At 39.9% G+C, this 13,111-nt stretch overlaps 1 pseudogene; it reads right to left on the reverse strand.

Annotated features, from left to right (window-relative positions):
* Positions 1-1,481: 1,481 nt before the first annotated feature.
* Positions 1,482-10,303, reverse strand: LOC119520808 (annotated as a pseudogene).
* Between the last annotated feature and the right edge of the window lie 2,808 nt (positions 10,304-13,111).

Raw genomic sequence — 13,111 nt, forward strand, 5'->3', positions numbered from 1 at the left:
GCATCTGTGAGTCACCTATTCCCCTCAAGTCAGTTCTCCCCAACTTTGTCTTTGTGGTGTGTGGGGATCTGACTTTTATGGAGTCCAATTGGTGCACTTAATTTGGGTGTGTCATTGGTGCTGTCTGCCATGAATGAGGGGCATGTGTGTGAGCAATTAGGGAGAAAGGGCAGCTTTAATAAACCTCCCAGGTGTTCTTGGAGATTTAAGGCTGTTCTCTGCCACTGACCCACAAGTCCTTGGTATTGGTGTAGGTGCCCTGGGATTTCTGAGTGGTTTCCCCTTCCCTGCTGTGCTCTTCCAGGACTTTTGCTGAGGGAGGGCTGCACCACATCACAAGTGTGCACCAGCCTCTGGGGAAGCCCTTGGATGCCAGGCCATGTAGGGGCATTCCCAGCCCACTTCAAAGATGGTTGAATAGGATACATTATCTTCCCTCTTTCCACACAGCACCACTCTCCCAGCTCTGGGACAATCAGCTGTGGGTGTATTAAGGGCCATTCTTCATAGCCAACTCTTTGGCATGTGTGTGGTGCTGCAGGAAAGACTCTCCATCACACTGGGCTTCCCAGCATGACTCTGAGCTGTGGGCCCAGCCCCAGGCAGGGGCATTCCCCACCCACCAGAGAGAGGGCTGCAAGTCATGTGGCCCTTTCTCCCTTTGGCTCCCCTTTGCTTCCCTTGGCCTGAGACAGTCAGCAGCAGGTGTGGGAAGGGGTATCCTCCACACCAGACACCAAGGCATTAGCCCAGCCTGTTCCTGCCATGCTTCGCTGTGGGGCTCTCCACGTCATATCTGCAGCTGCTCCCAGGCTTTTTTTTTCTTTAAAGAACTAGTACATCTTCCAATGTCAACCCACCATTTCCCCACACTGCAGCATGGCTGAGGGACTTTCAACAGAATTACTCACTCATTTCAGAATGCAGACTTCTGGTTTCACCAACTGCACAGTACCTGTAGATTTAGCAGACTTTGTCTGGCTGGTGCTACCCTGGAACTGGTGTTCTGGGTCACTTTCTGGTTTTTATCTAGTATTTTTCACAGAGGTGTTTTTTGCCCTCTCTCACCTAGCTGCCATCTTAGGTTTTCCCCCATGTATTTTTAAACAATGAAAAACTACCCATCAAATTAGGACTCTCTAGTAACAATCAAATGTATTTAAGTATTATTAGTGTTACTTACATTGTTTCCCCAAACAAAATAAAACACATTTTTTGTCAATCTCAACATGGTACTCCTGTTTATGTTCTCAACCTTCACTGCCTGAGGTTATAGTCAGAAGTGTACATTTATTCATTGCCCATGACCCACTCATACAAATGACACTATAAAGAAATTCAGTTTACAAACAGTTCTCAACCATATCCTGTGTTAAAAAGGAAGAAAGAAAGAAAGAAAGACCAAATAAACTCAAATGCTTTCAAATTCAAATGTGCATATGGAAACAATTCAATGATATCATGCCAATCTTGGAGGAAAGTCAGTAAGAAATTATGCTTAAAGAAGGGAGTGTGGGAGATGCTGTCAGCTCAGCAATGTGTAAGTTTCCTGAAGAATTTGATCTTCTCATGTGAGGGAGAATCTATGGGTCATTTGCTAATTGGGGTACATCAAATTGATATTTTCAGTATGCCAACCAGCATCTTATGAAGGCCTTGGCTTTACTGCTTACAACTGGTTTTGAGGGAACTGGACTTCCATGGCTTTTAATATGGTATATTCTTGAAAGATGTCTTGTTAAGATTGATTGTGATGAAATGGCTTTCTGTCATAAAGACATTGAAAGATGATGACTCCAACTGACTACACATAAAATTTATTGTAAATTTTTGCTGGCTCTTTTCCAATGACAAAACACTAAGGAAGTTGCTAGGTCCAGAGCCATTCAAGAATCCACACAATGCAGTAAGTCATGGTTTAAGTAGAGAGTTTAAGGTTTATTAGAGGAAGAAAGTAGAAAGCAGGTGGGAGCCATCAGAAAAGAAAGAAAGGAAAAATGGCTCTGGCCCTCTATCTGAGAGCAGCATTTTTTAAAGGAAAAACCCACATGGGGAGGGAAGGGTGTTTGGGGAGAAGGGTGCCTGCTGAGTGCATCCTGTGCCTCAACTGGGCACGTGCCTATCAGTTTCTAGGCTGACAGGTTGCTAGGATTTTGGCATATTATTCTTCTTAGAAAAGCAGCTGTGTTATCAATCTAGGGAGAACAGGACTTTTCAGTTGTTCATCTTTTAGACATATCTGACCTTGCTTTTACCCACCTTTTGGGGTTGGGTCACCACTGTGGCTGCAATAGCCTTGAACAGCCTTCATTCTTTAGTTTATGGGGCACCTATTTTCTGTGAGATAAGCAACAGAGCCCCTGGATCAGACATTCCTTCTATATGTTAGACTCTTTTATCTGGGGTCTGACAGAGGTAAACACCAGTAAGTGCCTGGGCCTTGGGAAGTTAGATCTATTCCATCTGCACCATAGCTATCATCATCCATAATCTTGGACAGACCAAGATCAGGGATTTTGATTTCTCCACATGCTGTTCCATCTACCAGAAGTATGTTCCCTGGCCTATGATCATAATGTATAATAGGAGGTTTGATCTCACTGAGCTTTCTTACTGCATTCACAGTCTGCCTTACAATAGACTGAGCTTATTTCTCTGACATTAATTTAGGTCACTTCAGATAGAAATCCTAATCGTTGCCTTCACAGTGTTCCAACACTGTATAAAATGGGTCTGTATCCAAGGAAAAATAGAGTTTAACTATTCTGGGGTAATCCAGTTCTTTGTGTATTCTATACTCTCTGCATGGCATGTTTGTGGCAGTTTTCTCTTTTCTCATCTCTCCAGCATTTATTAATCTGATAGATCTTAAACAGCAGCGTATCTTTGCTTAAAAGGGTCAAAAGTCTTATACACTTCACTAAAGCAACCTCTACCAAGTAGATGAAGTAATAAATATTTTTCATTTAATGTTGGGTGATCTTCCAACTGTGAAATATCTTCATTGTTTATTTTTTGAGTTCCCAAATGAGAAGATTTCTGATTCTTTCCAAGCACTCAAGCTTTGTCTGGTTTTCTGTCTCTTCCTTTATGAGATGTCCTAGTCTAAGTTTGGAAATTTCTTCCTGTTCATGATATTCTGCCAAAGTCAACAGTTGTGGTTAAGTTTGGTCTAACAAAAGGATCATTTTCTGCTCCATTGACTGCTTTGTTTTGCCTTTGTTTGGGTTCAGAATTGTTAGAGGGTGCCTGAGAATTATTAGCTGTGGGAGGTTTGAGTTTGGCTAGAAGTTTCCTTTGTCTTTCAATATCTTCCTTTTGCTGATTAACTCATTCTTGTTGCTTTGCAAGATTCTGAAATGCAAAACCATCTGTCCATTGTTCAGTAAATAAAGCACCCTGTCTAACTGTTGTAAAGTGCCCAAGGCCTAATCTGTCTTGGATTCTCTTCTCTCTGCTTGACAATTTTTCTTGTGTACTCTTTTCAATAAGAAGTTTCTTGCTCATTGATAGCACTTATTTAGTCATTATTTGCATTTTTCAGGTAATTTTGTTGTTCATCTATTTGCCATCTGACATCACAGTTAGCCCTAAGCAAATAATCTATACAACATACCTTCTTTTCAGGTCTTGGTTTTTATGACTTTCTAAAGCTGCTAACTTCAGCATTATGAGATCAGTCTGAGTAATTTTAAAGGATAACTGCTTTGGTTCTACAATAGGGTGGTCCCCAAAAGCTAATGTAGTAGGGAAAGGACTACTGTCAAAGAGATGAAAAAGGAGTGGAATTGAATGTGAATTTTGAGGAGATTGAATTGCAGGAGGGATGCCTCTTACCGGACTTGAGCCACTCCCACCTTGGTATTCAAAACAGTCGCTAATTTTGTGCCCAAGTTCCCCAATACTTTTTCCCTGACTTTGTCATTCTGGTTTTCTGCTTTTCTCTTTCTTCCCCTGGATGATTCTGATGATTTCTTCCTTGGCATCTCTAATTCCTTGTCATTTAAAGACCCCAGGCTTCCAAAACTATAATTAGAGCTTTCATTATTTGTTGAGGCTTTAGCTCTAATGCTTCAATTGAATGTGTTCCTGATTGAAGCTGCATAAACCTAGTGTCCAAAAATTCTTGCCTTCCTGGATCCAGACTATGAAGCTCATCCATTGCATCTTCCCTGGGCCTTCTGGATTGCACCCTGTGATTCAGCAGGCTGTTGCACTGAGCCCAGAATTGGAGACATGGAGAGCTGGGACAAAGGTGGATTCTCCAAATTTCCACTGCTGTTTTGGAGACTCATCAAGCTACTTTCTGGGAAACAAACTCTCACCCTGTGACCACAGAGGCCACAACTATACTTCCACTAGCCTCAGTCTTGGTAGGGGCCATACTGAGGGCAAGAGAGAGAAGAAGGGCAGGGAGGGGAGAGTTAAGGGGATGGGGGAGGAAGCCAAGAAGAGGATGGTGGAGTAGGAAGGGGTGAAGGGAAGAGAGGAGATGGGAAGGGAGGAAAGGAGAGTAGAGAGCAAATGGGCAGGTGCAATGGGGAAGAGGTAGAGGGAGGAAGCAAAGGGGCATATAGCAGGTGATTACCAGGGCTGGGTCAGGGCAGGAGTGTGGGCAGCACTGGCAGAGGGGACTCAGAGACTGGCCCCTCAGCAGTGTGTCAGTCTCTGGCATCACTCAGGTGGCAGCAGGCCATAGGTAGCAGCTGAGGCAACCAGAGTGGGGTGACCTCTGCATCAGTTACAGGTGGTGGTGGCTGCAGCTGCTGCTCAGTTTTAACACTCCAAAAACACCTCATCCATACACCAAGATACTGTAACAAATTTAGTAGTGTTAAAATCAGATGTTCTGAATATAAATGCAATGAGAGGCATAAATTTTCCAGTAAATGAAATATTTATGTTCCCTTGCAAAATTTATCCTTTGCTGGCACCAGGGTAACATGCAGGCCATATCAGTTATAATGGATTAAATGCTATGGATGCATGAGACATCCTCAGAGCTGATGCTCTATCCCATCTGGTGGGAGCAGGCACCAGGCTCTTTGGAGGTTTCTCTGCTATAGGGAAACTCTCACTGGGTAATCCTTCATAGGACCCTCAGAATAGCCCCAATTTACAAACAAGACTAGTGATTCAGTTAAAGGCTATCATAATTGTATTACTACATACTTTTCAAATGATTGGTTGCTGCAATCATTAATTCAATCAGACCTGTTGTATTGTTACAGATTCAATAATTTATTCATTCAAGGGACAGAAGAGAAAATGGATCAAGGTTCACAGAAGGGAAGAGGTCAGTGATAAGAAGGAGGTGGCTTACATCCACCATACTATGTAAATGAAACAGAGAGAAGGCTGAAAGTTAAATTTGGGAGAATGAAGAGAGGTGCCCAATCAAATGGACTCAGATTTGAAATTGCTGTTCTTTAGACAGATACATCCAAAAAAAAAAAAAAAAATGGGAAGGAAAGAATGGGAGGTGAATATGAGGGGAAAGAATTTTCCAGACAGAGGGAAGGCCCAGAGGCACAGGTATTTCTTGTCCTATAATAGGAAAAGCAAGGAGACAAGTGTGGCTCTAGATAAAGGAACAGAGGGAAAAAAGGAGATAAGCCACAGATATGACCACTGAAAGAATTTTGGAATTTATACTAAATAAGCAGGAAATCTCAATGAAAGGAAGTTATGTTTTAGCTTTCATCACATTTGAAAAAACTTCTGCCATTATTACTTCCATTTCTCATTACTGTTGCTCTTTCTCTTTCTCTCTCTCCCCTCCTTCAGGGCCTACAATTATGCATATTATTGGGCTGCTAGATGTCCCACAGACAATTGATGCTTTGTTCGTTTTCTTTTTTAGTCCCCTTTTTCCTGATTTGGAGAGTTTCTATTGCTATAACTTCCAGTTCACTAATCTTTTCCCCTGCAGTGTTTAATCTTTTCATCTTCTGTTAATCCTACCCAGTGTATTCTTCATCTCAGATATTGCAGTTTTCATCTCTAGAAGTTTGATTTGAGATTTTATTTTGTATCTTCCATGTCTCTACTTAACATGCTCAATCTTTCCTCTACTTTTTTTTAACATATGGAGTATAGATATACTACAGTTAAAATAGCTGCTTTTATTCCCATGTCCACTAATTCTATCATCTGTGGTATTTCTGAGCCTATGTCTATTGTTTCTTTTTTTCTTGTTATGAATTTTACTTCCCTGTTTCCTTGCCTGTCTGTTAATTTTTTATTAAGTGCCAGATATTGTGACTATTATCTTGCTGTGTGTTGGATATTTTTGTATTACTACATAGTCTTTTTTATGCCAAGGAATGCCAGTGCTACTGTGCCTTCCTTCTGTCTAGAAAATTCTTTTCCTTTGTATCTGCCTTCTGTTCCTTCATTCTTTCCTTTGACATTGCTGTCACAAAACAGCAATTCCACTCTGGGTCCATTTGGTTGGGCAACTCTCTGCCTCTCCCAAATTTAACTTTCAGCCTTCCTGTTTGTTTCATTTACATAGTATGGTGGATGTAAGCCACCTCTGTCTTATCTTTGACCTCTTCCCTTCTGTGACCCTCAATCCACTCTTCCTATTCTGTCTCTTGAATGAATGAATGCTTTGGTCAATAACAAATCATAAATCTGATTGAATTAATGATTGAAGCAATCACTTGAACAATATATAATATAGTTATGATAGATTAAACCAAAAGCTTTAACCTAATCATTAGATATCTCTGTAAATTGGGCTGTTCTGAAAGAGTCCTATAGAGGGTTTCCTAGTTGGAGTTTCCCTAACATGTCTAACATCCTTGGAAGTCACTGAAGTGCTTAGATCAGGATTCTTAAACTCAAATGCCTATAAGAGCTAAGCAGGAAACACAACATTGTAAGGAGAGGATCAAGTATAGGAGAAAGGGGCTCTAAGAAAACAAAATCACTGAGGGGCCATCCAAATGATGCTACTTGATTTCATTTTATTTCAGCCCATTGACAACACCAGTGTTGTTGATCAATTCCCCAAAAAAGTTGAAAATCTGAATTTTTATATTATCTCCCAATTTTAAAATATTAGTAATTTTAAAACATGTTAGTCATTTAAAAATATGATGAAGCCAAATAAAGTGTATCAGCATGTGAATCTGGCCTGTGAATTGCAGATTAGCAATCTCTGGTTTAAGGGAGAGGTAAATTTTATAATTCAATTGTTTCAGAATTTACAGGTCAGTGACATGATGGAAGATTATTGTGGCATGATGCAGTCCCTCATGCTCCGCAGAAGTATATCCAGCAATTGTTGTAGCTCAGTCTCATTGAAATACCCCATCTTCTGGCCCTAACCCTAAATATTTTAATAAGTCATTTTTGCAAGCCAAATAATACAGGATGTTTAAGCCTGTGACTCTTGCTGTTCCTCCTCATTAGACATGCCTGGATGGCTTTTAGAAACACCGATGGCCATCCCCACCTCTAGTCAATTAAATTAGAATCAAGGGGAATCCCTTTCCAGATCCTAAACATCCATGTACATTCCACCTGAGCAAAGGCCAGTGGTGGACCACTTGATGGGGAGAGGCTGAATCTTTCTAGGTTAGATGGCCCAGGGTGTAAAATCCTCCCAGGGCACCAAACAATGGGATGATTTGAAATATTGGTGAGAACATGAATGCTTCTAATGACCAGGTAATATGTCTTTCAGTTTCTTACATATAACTCAGATGGTGTTCAAATAAGTGAATGAAGCCAATTTTAACAAAATTCTTTTCACTCCCATTGACTTATTTATTATACATTTCTGAGAGTTATCACCTAGAAAAATAAAAACTAGAATCATGCTGAACCCCATCTCATTCTAGGGCAAAGAATCTCATTTGGGAAAATTTGTCTCCCTAGGAGACATTTGGTAATGTTTGGAAACACTTTTGATTGTCACAACTGGGGGTGTTACCAGCATTTAGTGGGTACAAGCCATCAATGCATCTTACAACACACAGGAAAGCCCCCCCCGCCAGAGGAAGGAATTATCAACAGTGCCAAAGTTGAGAAATCCTGGTTGAGTTGTGTTGGTTAATTTCATGTGTCAACCTGCAACTTGGCTAGGTTGTGGTGTGCATTTGTTTGTTAAAACAGTGGCCTGAATTTTACTGTGAAGTTATTTCACAGATGGATTTAAATCTTTAGTTGGTTGCATTTATGGCTGATTGCATTCACATCTGATTGCATCTACAATCAACAGGGAGACTGCCTTCATCTATAAGAGGAGTTTCTTCATCCCTTCAGTTAGAGACCTGAAATTGAGAACTGAGGATTTAGCAGTCAGAAAGACTATTTATACTTCAAACAGCCTGTTTCTTCTGGGGAAGTCAGTGTCACTTTGTAGTTCCCAAATTGCAGCCTGCCCTACAGAATTTGAACCAGCCAATCTCCACATTTACAAGAGTCAGTTTCTATAAATATTTAGATAGATAAGTAGATAGATCTATATATATTTATATCATCTGTCAGTTCTGTTTCTCTAGAGAACCCTAATTAATAATAATAATTAAAAATCTGTTCCACACTTAGCCTGTATGCCTTCTTGTTAATCTCTTTCTATAAAGAAGTTAGCATTTCTGACAATAGTGCTTAAACAATTATCTGATGAACTTTAAGGGGAAAAAGATTTATTTTTGAAAATTAGCAACTTCTTCCTTCAGATGACTCAGTGGAGTTATTGACCTTTCCCTTTATTTATCTTTTTTGATTTAGTGAAATGATGACTAGCCTTTCTATTTTTCTACAGCATTTCCCTACCAAAAGTAAATCTTCCATTTGTCCTGGCTTGGTTTTGGCTGGCTTTGCTTTTTCTTTGCAGCAAGTTGTAATAAAACTAAGACAAGTGCTCACAACTAAACTGTCTCAATTTTTTTCTTTTCTTTTTCTTTATATTTGTAATAAGAGCTCTATTTTCAATAAAATGTTATTTTTTACATTTAAAATTTACATATAAAAATTTGTAATTTATTTTTGTTACTTTATGAATTCTATATTATTAATAATTTTTGTGATAACAATAAAAAACATTTAGCTTACACTCCTAGGAATTATTTTCAAAAGTTAAATTTCTATTTTTAAATGTGTTTTTCTGTAGAGACATATAAGTGGGTAATTAGTAAGAAATGTTAATCTATACAGTCCATCATATCATCATAAAATCTGTGAGGGAAGTAGACTAGAAACAAGATTTGATGAATTTAAAGCAACAGAATAAAAGTTTTAACCTTTAAGAAGAACTCAGTGGTGTTCTTTTTGGTAAAAAAAAAATGATGGTAACTCTCAAAACCCTGTTGTTTATATTCTTTGGATACATTTAGGAGGGTGATGTTAATAGTTATATTTAATGTCAATTTTTATAGCATGCCAGAAATGACATCCTTTACAGGGTTTAAACTTATGAAGAAAAGTTTTGGATATCAACTGAAAAATGTTTGATGATCAATGTAACTTTGCAAAAGTACATAAGGGAAAAGAATAATGTGACCACTACAGGTTTATACCATGTTTCTGAAAATTCTTCAACTCTTGAAATGACTTGGGACATTTGTTAAACATACAGACTCTAGGAAATTAATAAAGAGAAAATTCAATTATTCAGAGGAATTCAGTATTCCTCCTCAGAGTTTCCAGGACCCCCACCTTCATTTTCAGGGACTTGTGGATGTCCTGCAATGTTGAGGTAGTTTGTGAGGTACAAGCAAGGCCAGGGACCTGTGTCTGTACTTCTCACTTGTGGCTGAGCTTTTGGGTCATTGAGGTCCTGCTTCTTAAGCTTCAATAAATCAGATGAACTGCCTCTGAGTTTGTGAAAGTGCACATTCTCATCCAGTAGTTCTGGGCTGTGTTTGACAGCCTGAATTTCTAACAAGCTCCCAGGTGATCTCCTGTGAACCAAGTTTAGAGCTGCAGGGGCCAGAGAAATTGTAAAAATACCCATGTCCTTGTCCTCCCCCATACCAATTGAATCTGTCTCTCCAGGGGATGAGTCTGTGTTATTAAACCTGCCAGATATTTCTGAGCCAGATTCCAGATATTTAAGATGAGCAAATGGGATGGAAAGCCACTACTGCAGGTGGGTACCCTCTCTGCTTATCATTCCTCAGATGCAGCCCTCCTGCCAATGAAGCCATCACCATTACTTCCAAAACCACAGCAACACTTTGCTTGACTCTAAAAGTAGCCAATAGGGGTGATTCCCTCCAGGACAGGTAGGGATTGGGCAGGTGACAGCTCAGCTCCCAGGTGATTCCTGATCAAAAATGAAGAGGCAAAGAACCCAATCCACTCTGCAGATGCTGGGAAGGTCTTCTAGGGCACATGGCTACTTACCCAAGGTTATTTTTCATAGAGAAGGACAATGTACATTTGCAGACAGGTTGAGAGAAAATAAACATCATAAAGAATATGGGCCTATAGTCAGTAAGGGAATATGAGCCAGAGGAGGACTAGGAAGGGGAAGTATAATCCATTCAGATCTCTCCACCTGCAGAAGCCTCCGTAATATTATGTGTTGACACAGAAGCTTCCTGGAGCCAGGCAGGAATGTCTAGACTTGACCTCATCAAAGCCTGCAGCCATAGGTACTGCCTCCCCCCAGCACACATGGGGATGTGCTCCCACAGGAGGCTCAGCTCAGGAAATTACCTGCCCCCCTTTCTCCCATGGCCAAGCTGAGCCTTTCTGAGCAGCAGACAAGGAGACTACACTTGGACCTTCAAATTGTCTCTGGGATCTGTGGATGCAGTCAGCAGGGAACTGAGGCCTCCTTCCAAGTGAGAAAGCCATCTTGTGACAGGATCCTCCAGCCCAATTCAAGCAACCCCAGCCAATATTTTTGAGGGCAACCTTATGACAGGCTCTCAAGCCAGAACCACTCAGCAAAACTACAGTAACCATTACATGCTAAATACTTGTCACTAAGTTTTGGTGTAAAATTTAATGTAACAATAGATAACTAATTGTTTTGGTTTCCTAGGCTGCCTTAAGCAGATACAGAGAAATAGGTTGGCTTAAACAATGGAAATTTATTAGTTTAGAGTTTGAAGGCAAGAAAATGTCCTAATCAAGGCATCAGCAAAGTGATGCTTTCTTCTCAAAGATCAGCTGCTGGTGATCCTTGGCTACTCTGCCATATGGCAAGGCACATGGTGATGTCTGCTTGTCTCTTCCTTCTTTTCTGGATTTCCTTGCTTTCAGCTTCTTGCTTCTGTGTTTCTTTCTTTGTATTCATTACATTTCCTAAGGACTCCAGGAAGAGGATTAAGACTCATCCTGAATGGGGTAGGTCACACATTAACTGAAGTAGCCTCATCACAAGATCCTCCCACACCCATGGGAGTGGATTAGATTTTAGTACATGTTTTTTTGGGGGCACATACATCCTTAAGCCACAACACTAATAAAGTTGTATTTTTTATATTTGGTACTTAATTATTAGTATTGCATATATATATGTCAGTGCACCAGTGAAGAAAACAAAATTCTGTGTATTAAACTGTTCTTTCTCTTACTGAATTAAGTTGGCTGTAGAGGAGAAAAGTTCCCATCAGATTTTTTTTTTCATTTTCTTATTGTGGTAAAATATATATAACTCAAAATGTATCATTCTAACCATTGTTAAGTGTATAATCCAGTGGCATTAATTACATTCACAATAATGTGTAATCCACACCACTATTTCCTGAATATTTTCATTATCCCAAACAGAAACTCTGTACCCATTTAGCAATAACTGTCCAGTCTCCCTTTCCTTCAGCTCCTCATAACCTCTAATTTGCATCTATCTCTATGAATTTGCATATTATAAATATTTCATGTAAGTGGACTCATGCAACACTTGTCCTTTTCTGTCTGGCTTATTTCACTTAGCATGTTTTCAAGGTACATTCATGTTGTAGCATGTAACAGAGAATGAAGCCAGTGATGAGTTTTTGGTATGTATTGCACCCAACCATCATGTTTCAATAAGAAGCAATATTTTCTGGTGCTGAATGCTGCTAAAGAGTGAAATGGAAACCACTGTCATCCAATTGGGTTCTGAGGAGCACACTTGGTATCTGAGAGAGCATGTAGTTATGATCATCTTGAAGGAGTATATTCAACCAGGATGGCCAAAATGCTGACAGCATTAGATTTCAGAACATGTACTGGTTCTCTGAGACCCTTGAATCTGCCAAGTGGAAGTACTTACTAAGGATTAAATGAATTTATGTTAAATAAATGGTATCTATTTTACACATTAAAATTTATGGAATAAAGAAGCTATAGTCTTGGCTTTTTTTTTAATCTCCTGGGCCCTACTACATGGTTATTGTTCTTTATTTCCCAGAAGTTCCTGTACTTAGAAGGTGCCAGGAAATTGAAATGTATGAGGGACTACTTTATGTGTGTGTGTGTCACTCTATGAGACTCATAATCACAACCCATGTTCAACCCTAACCATGATCCATTCTCAATGCCCTTGTGTCCTCTCCAGTTCTGGGAGGGAGAGAACCATTTTATCTTATATCTTAGGTACCCTCAGCATGTTGCACAGCATCTCGCATGTTGAAAATGGTTAACAAAACTTTGTATAAATAAACTGGCACACCATCCTTCCCTGATTCATCTTTCTACATCCTATGAGCTATTGCCCACCAACAAGAAACCAAATGTGCACCATGGGTTCCTCATTAGCAGGAGGCTTGACAAGAGCAAGTGATTATAGGTAAATCAGCCATAATCCTCATCCTGATTGATTTGTGGCGCTTTAAGGGTTGTGTGGAAACAATCCCCTATTCTTCAATTAAAACATTAGGGGAATTGCCCCAAAAGGAAGAAAGCAAATGGAGCTCATGCATCTTCACTCAGGGGTAAAATGACAGCACAGATCCATCTTGTCAAGTTCTACAACTGGATAAGTTGTGCACTAGAATAAAGTTATGCAGTTGTTCATCAGGGACAGGAGGGTGGGGAACCAGCAGAGGCCTGACAGATACAGCATCTGCTGGATCCTAGCCTGGCTTATATGAAACCCAGCTCTGGGATTTTCAGGCCTCAGCCAGGGACTAAGGCTTACAGAGACACTGTGGAACCATGT

The sequence above is a fragment of the Choloepus didactylus genome, chromosome 26 (genome assembly GCF_015220235.1).
Source record: "Choloepus didactylus isolate mChoDid1 chromosome 26, mChoDid1.pri, whole genome shotgun sequence".
Classification (NCBI taxonomy): domain Eukaryota; kingdom Metazoa; phylum Chordata; class Mammalia; order Pilosa; family Megalonychidae; genus Choloepus; species Choloepus didactylus.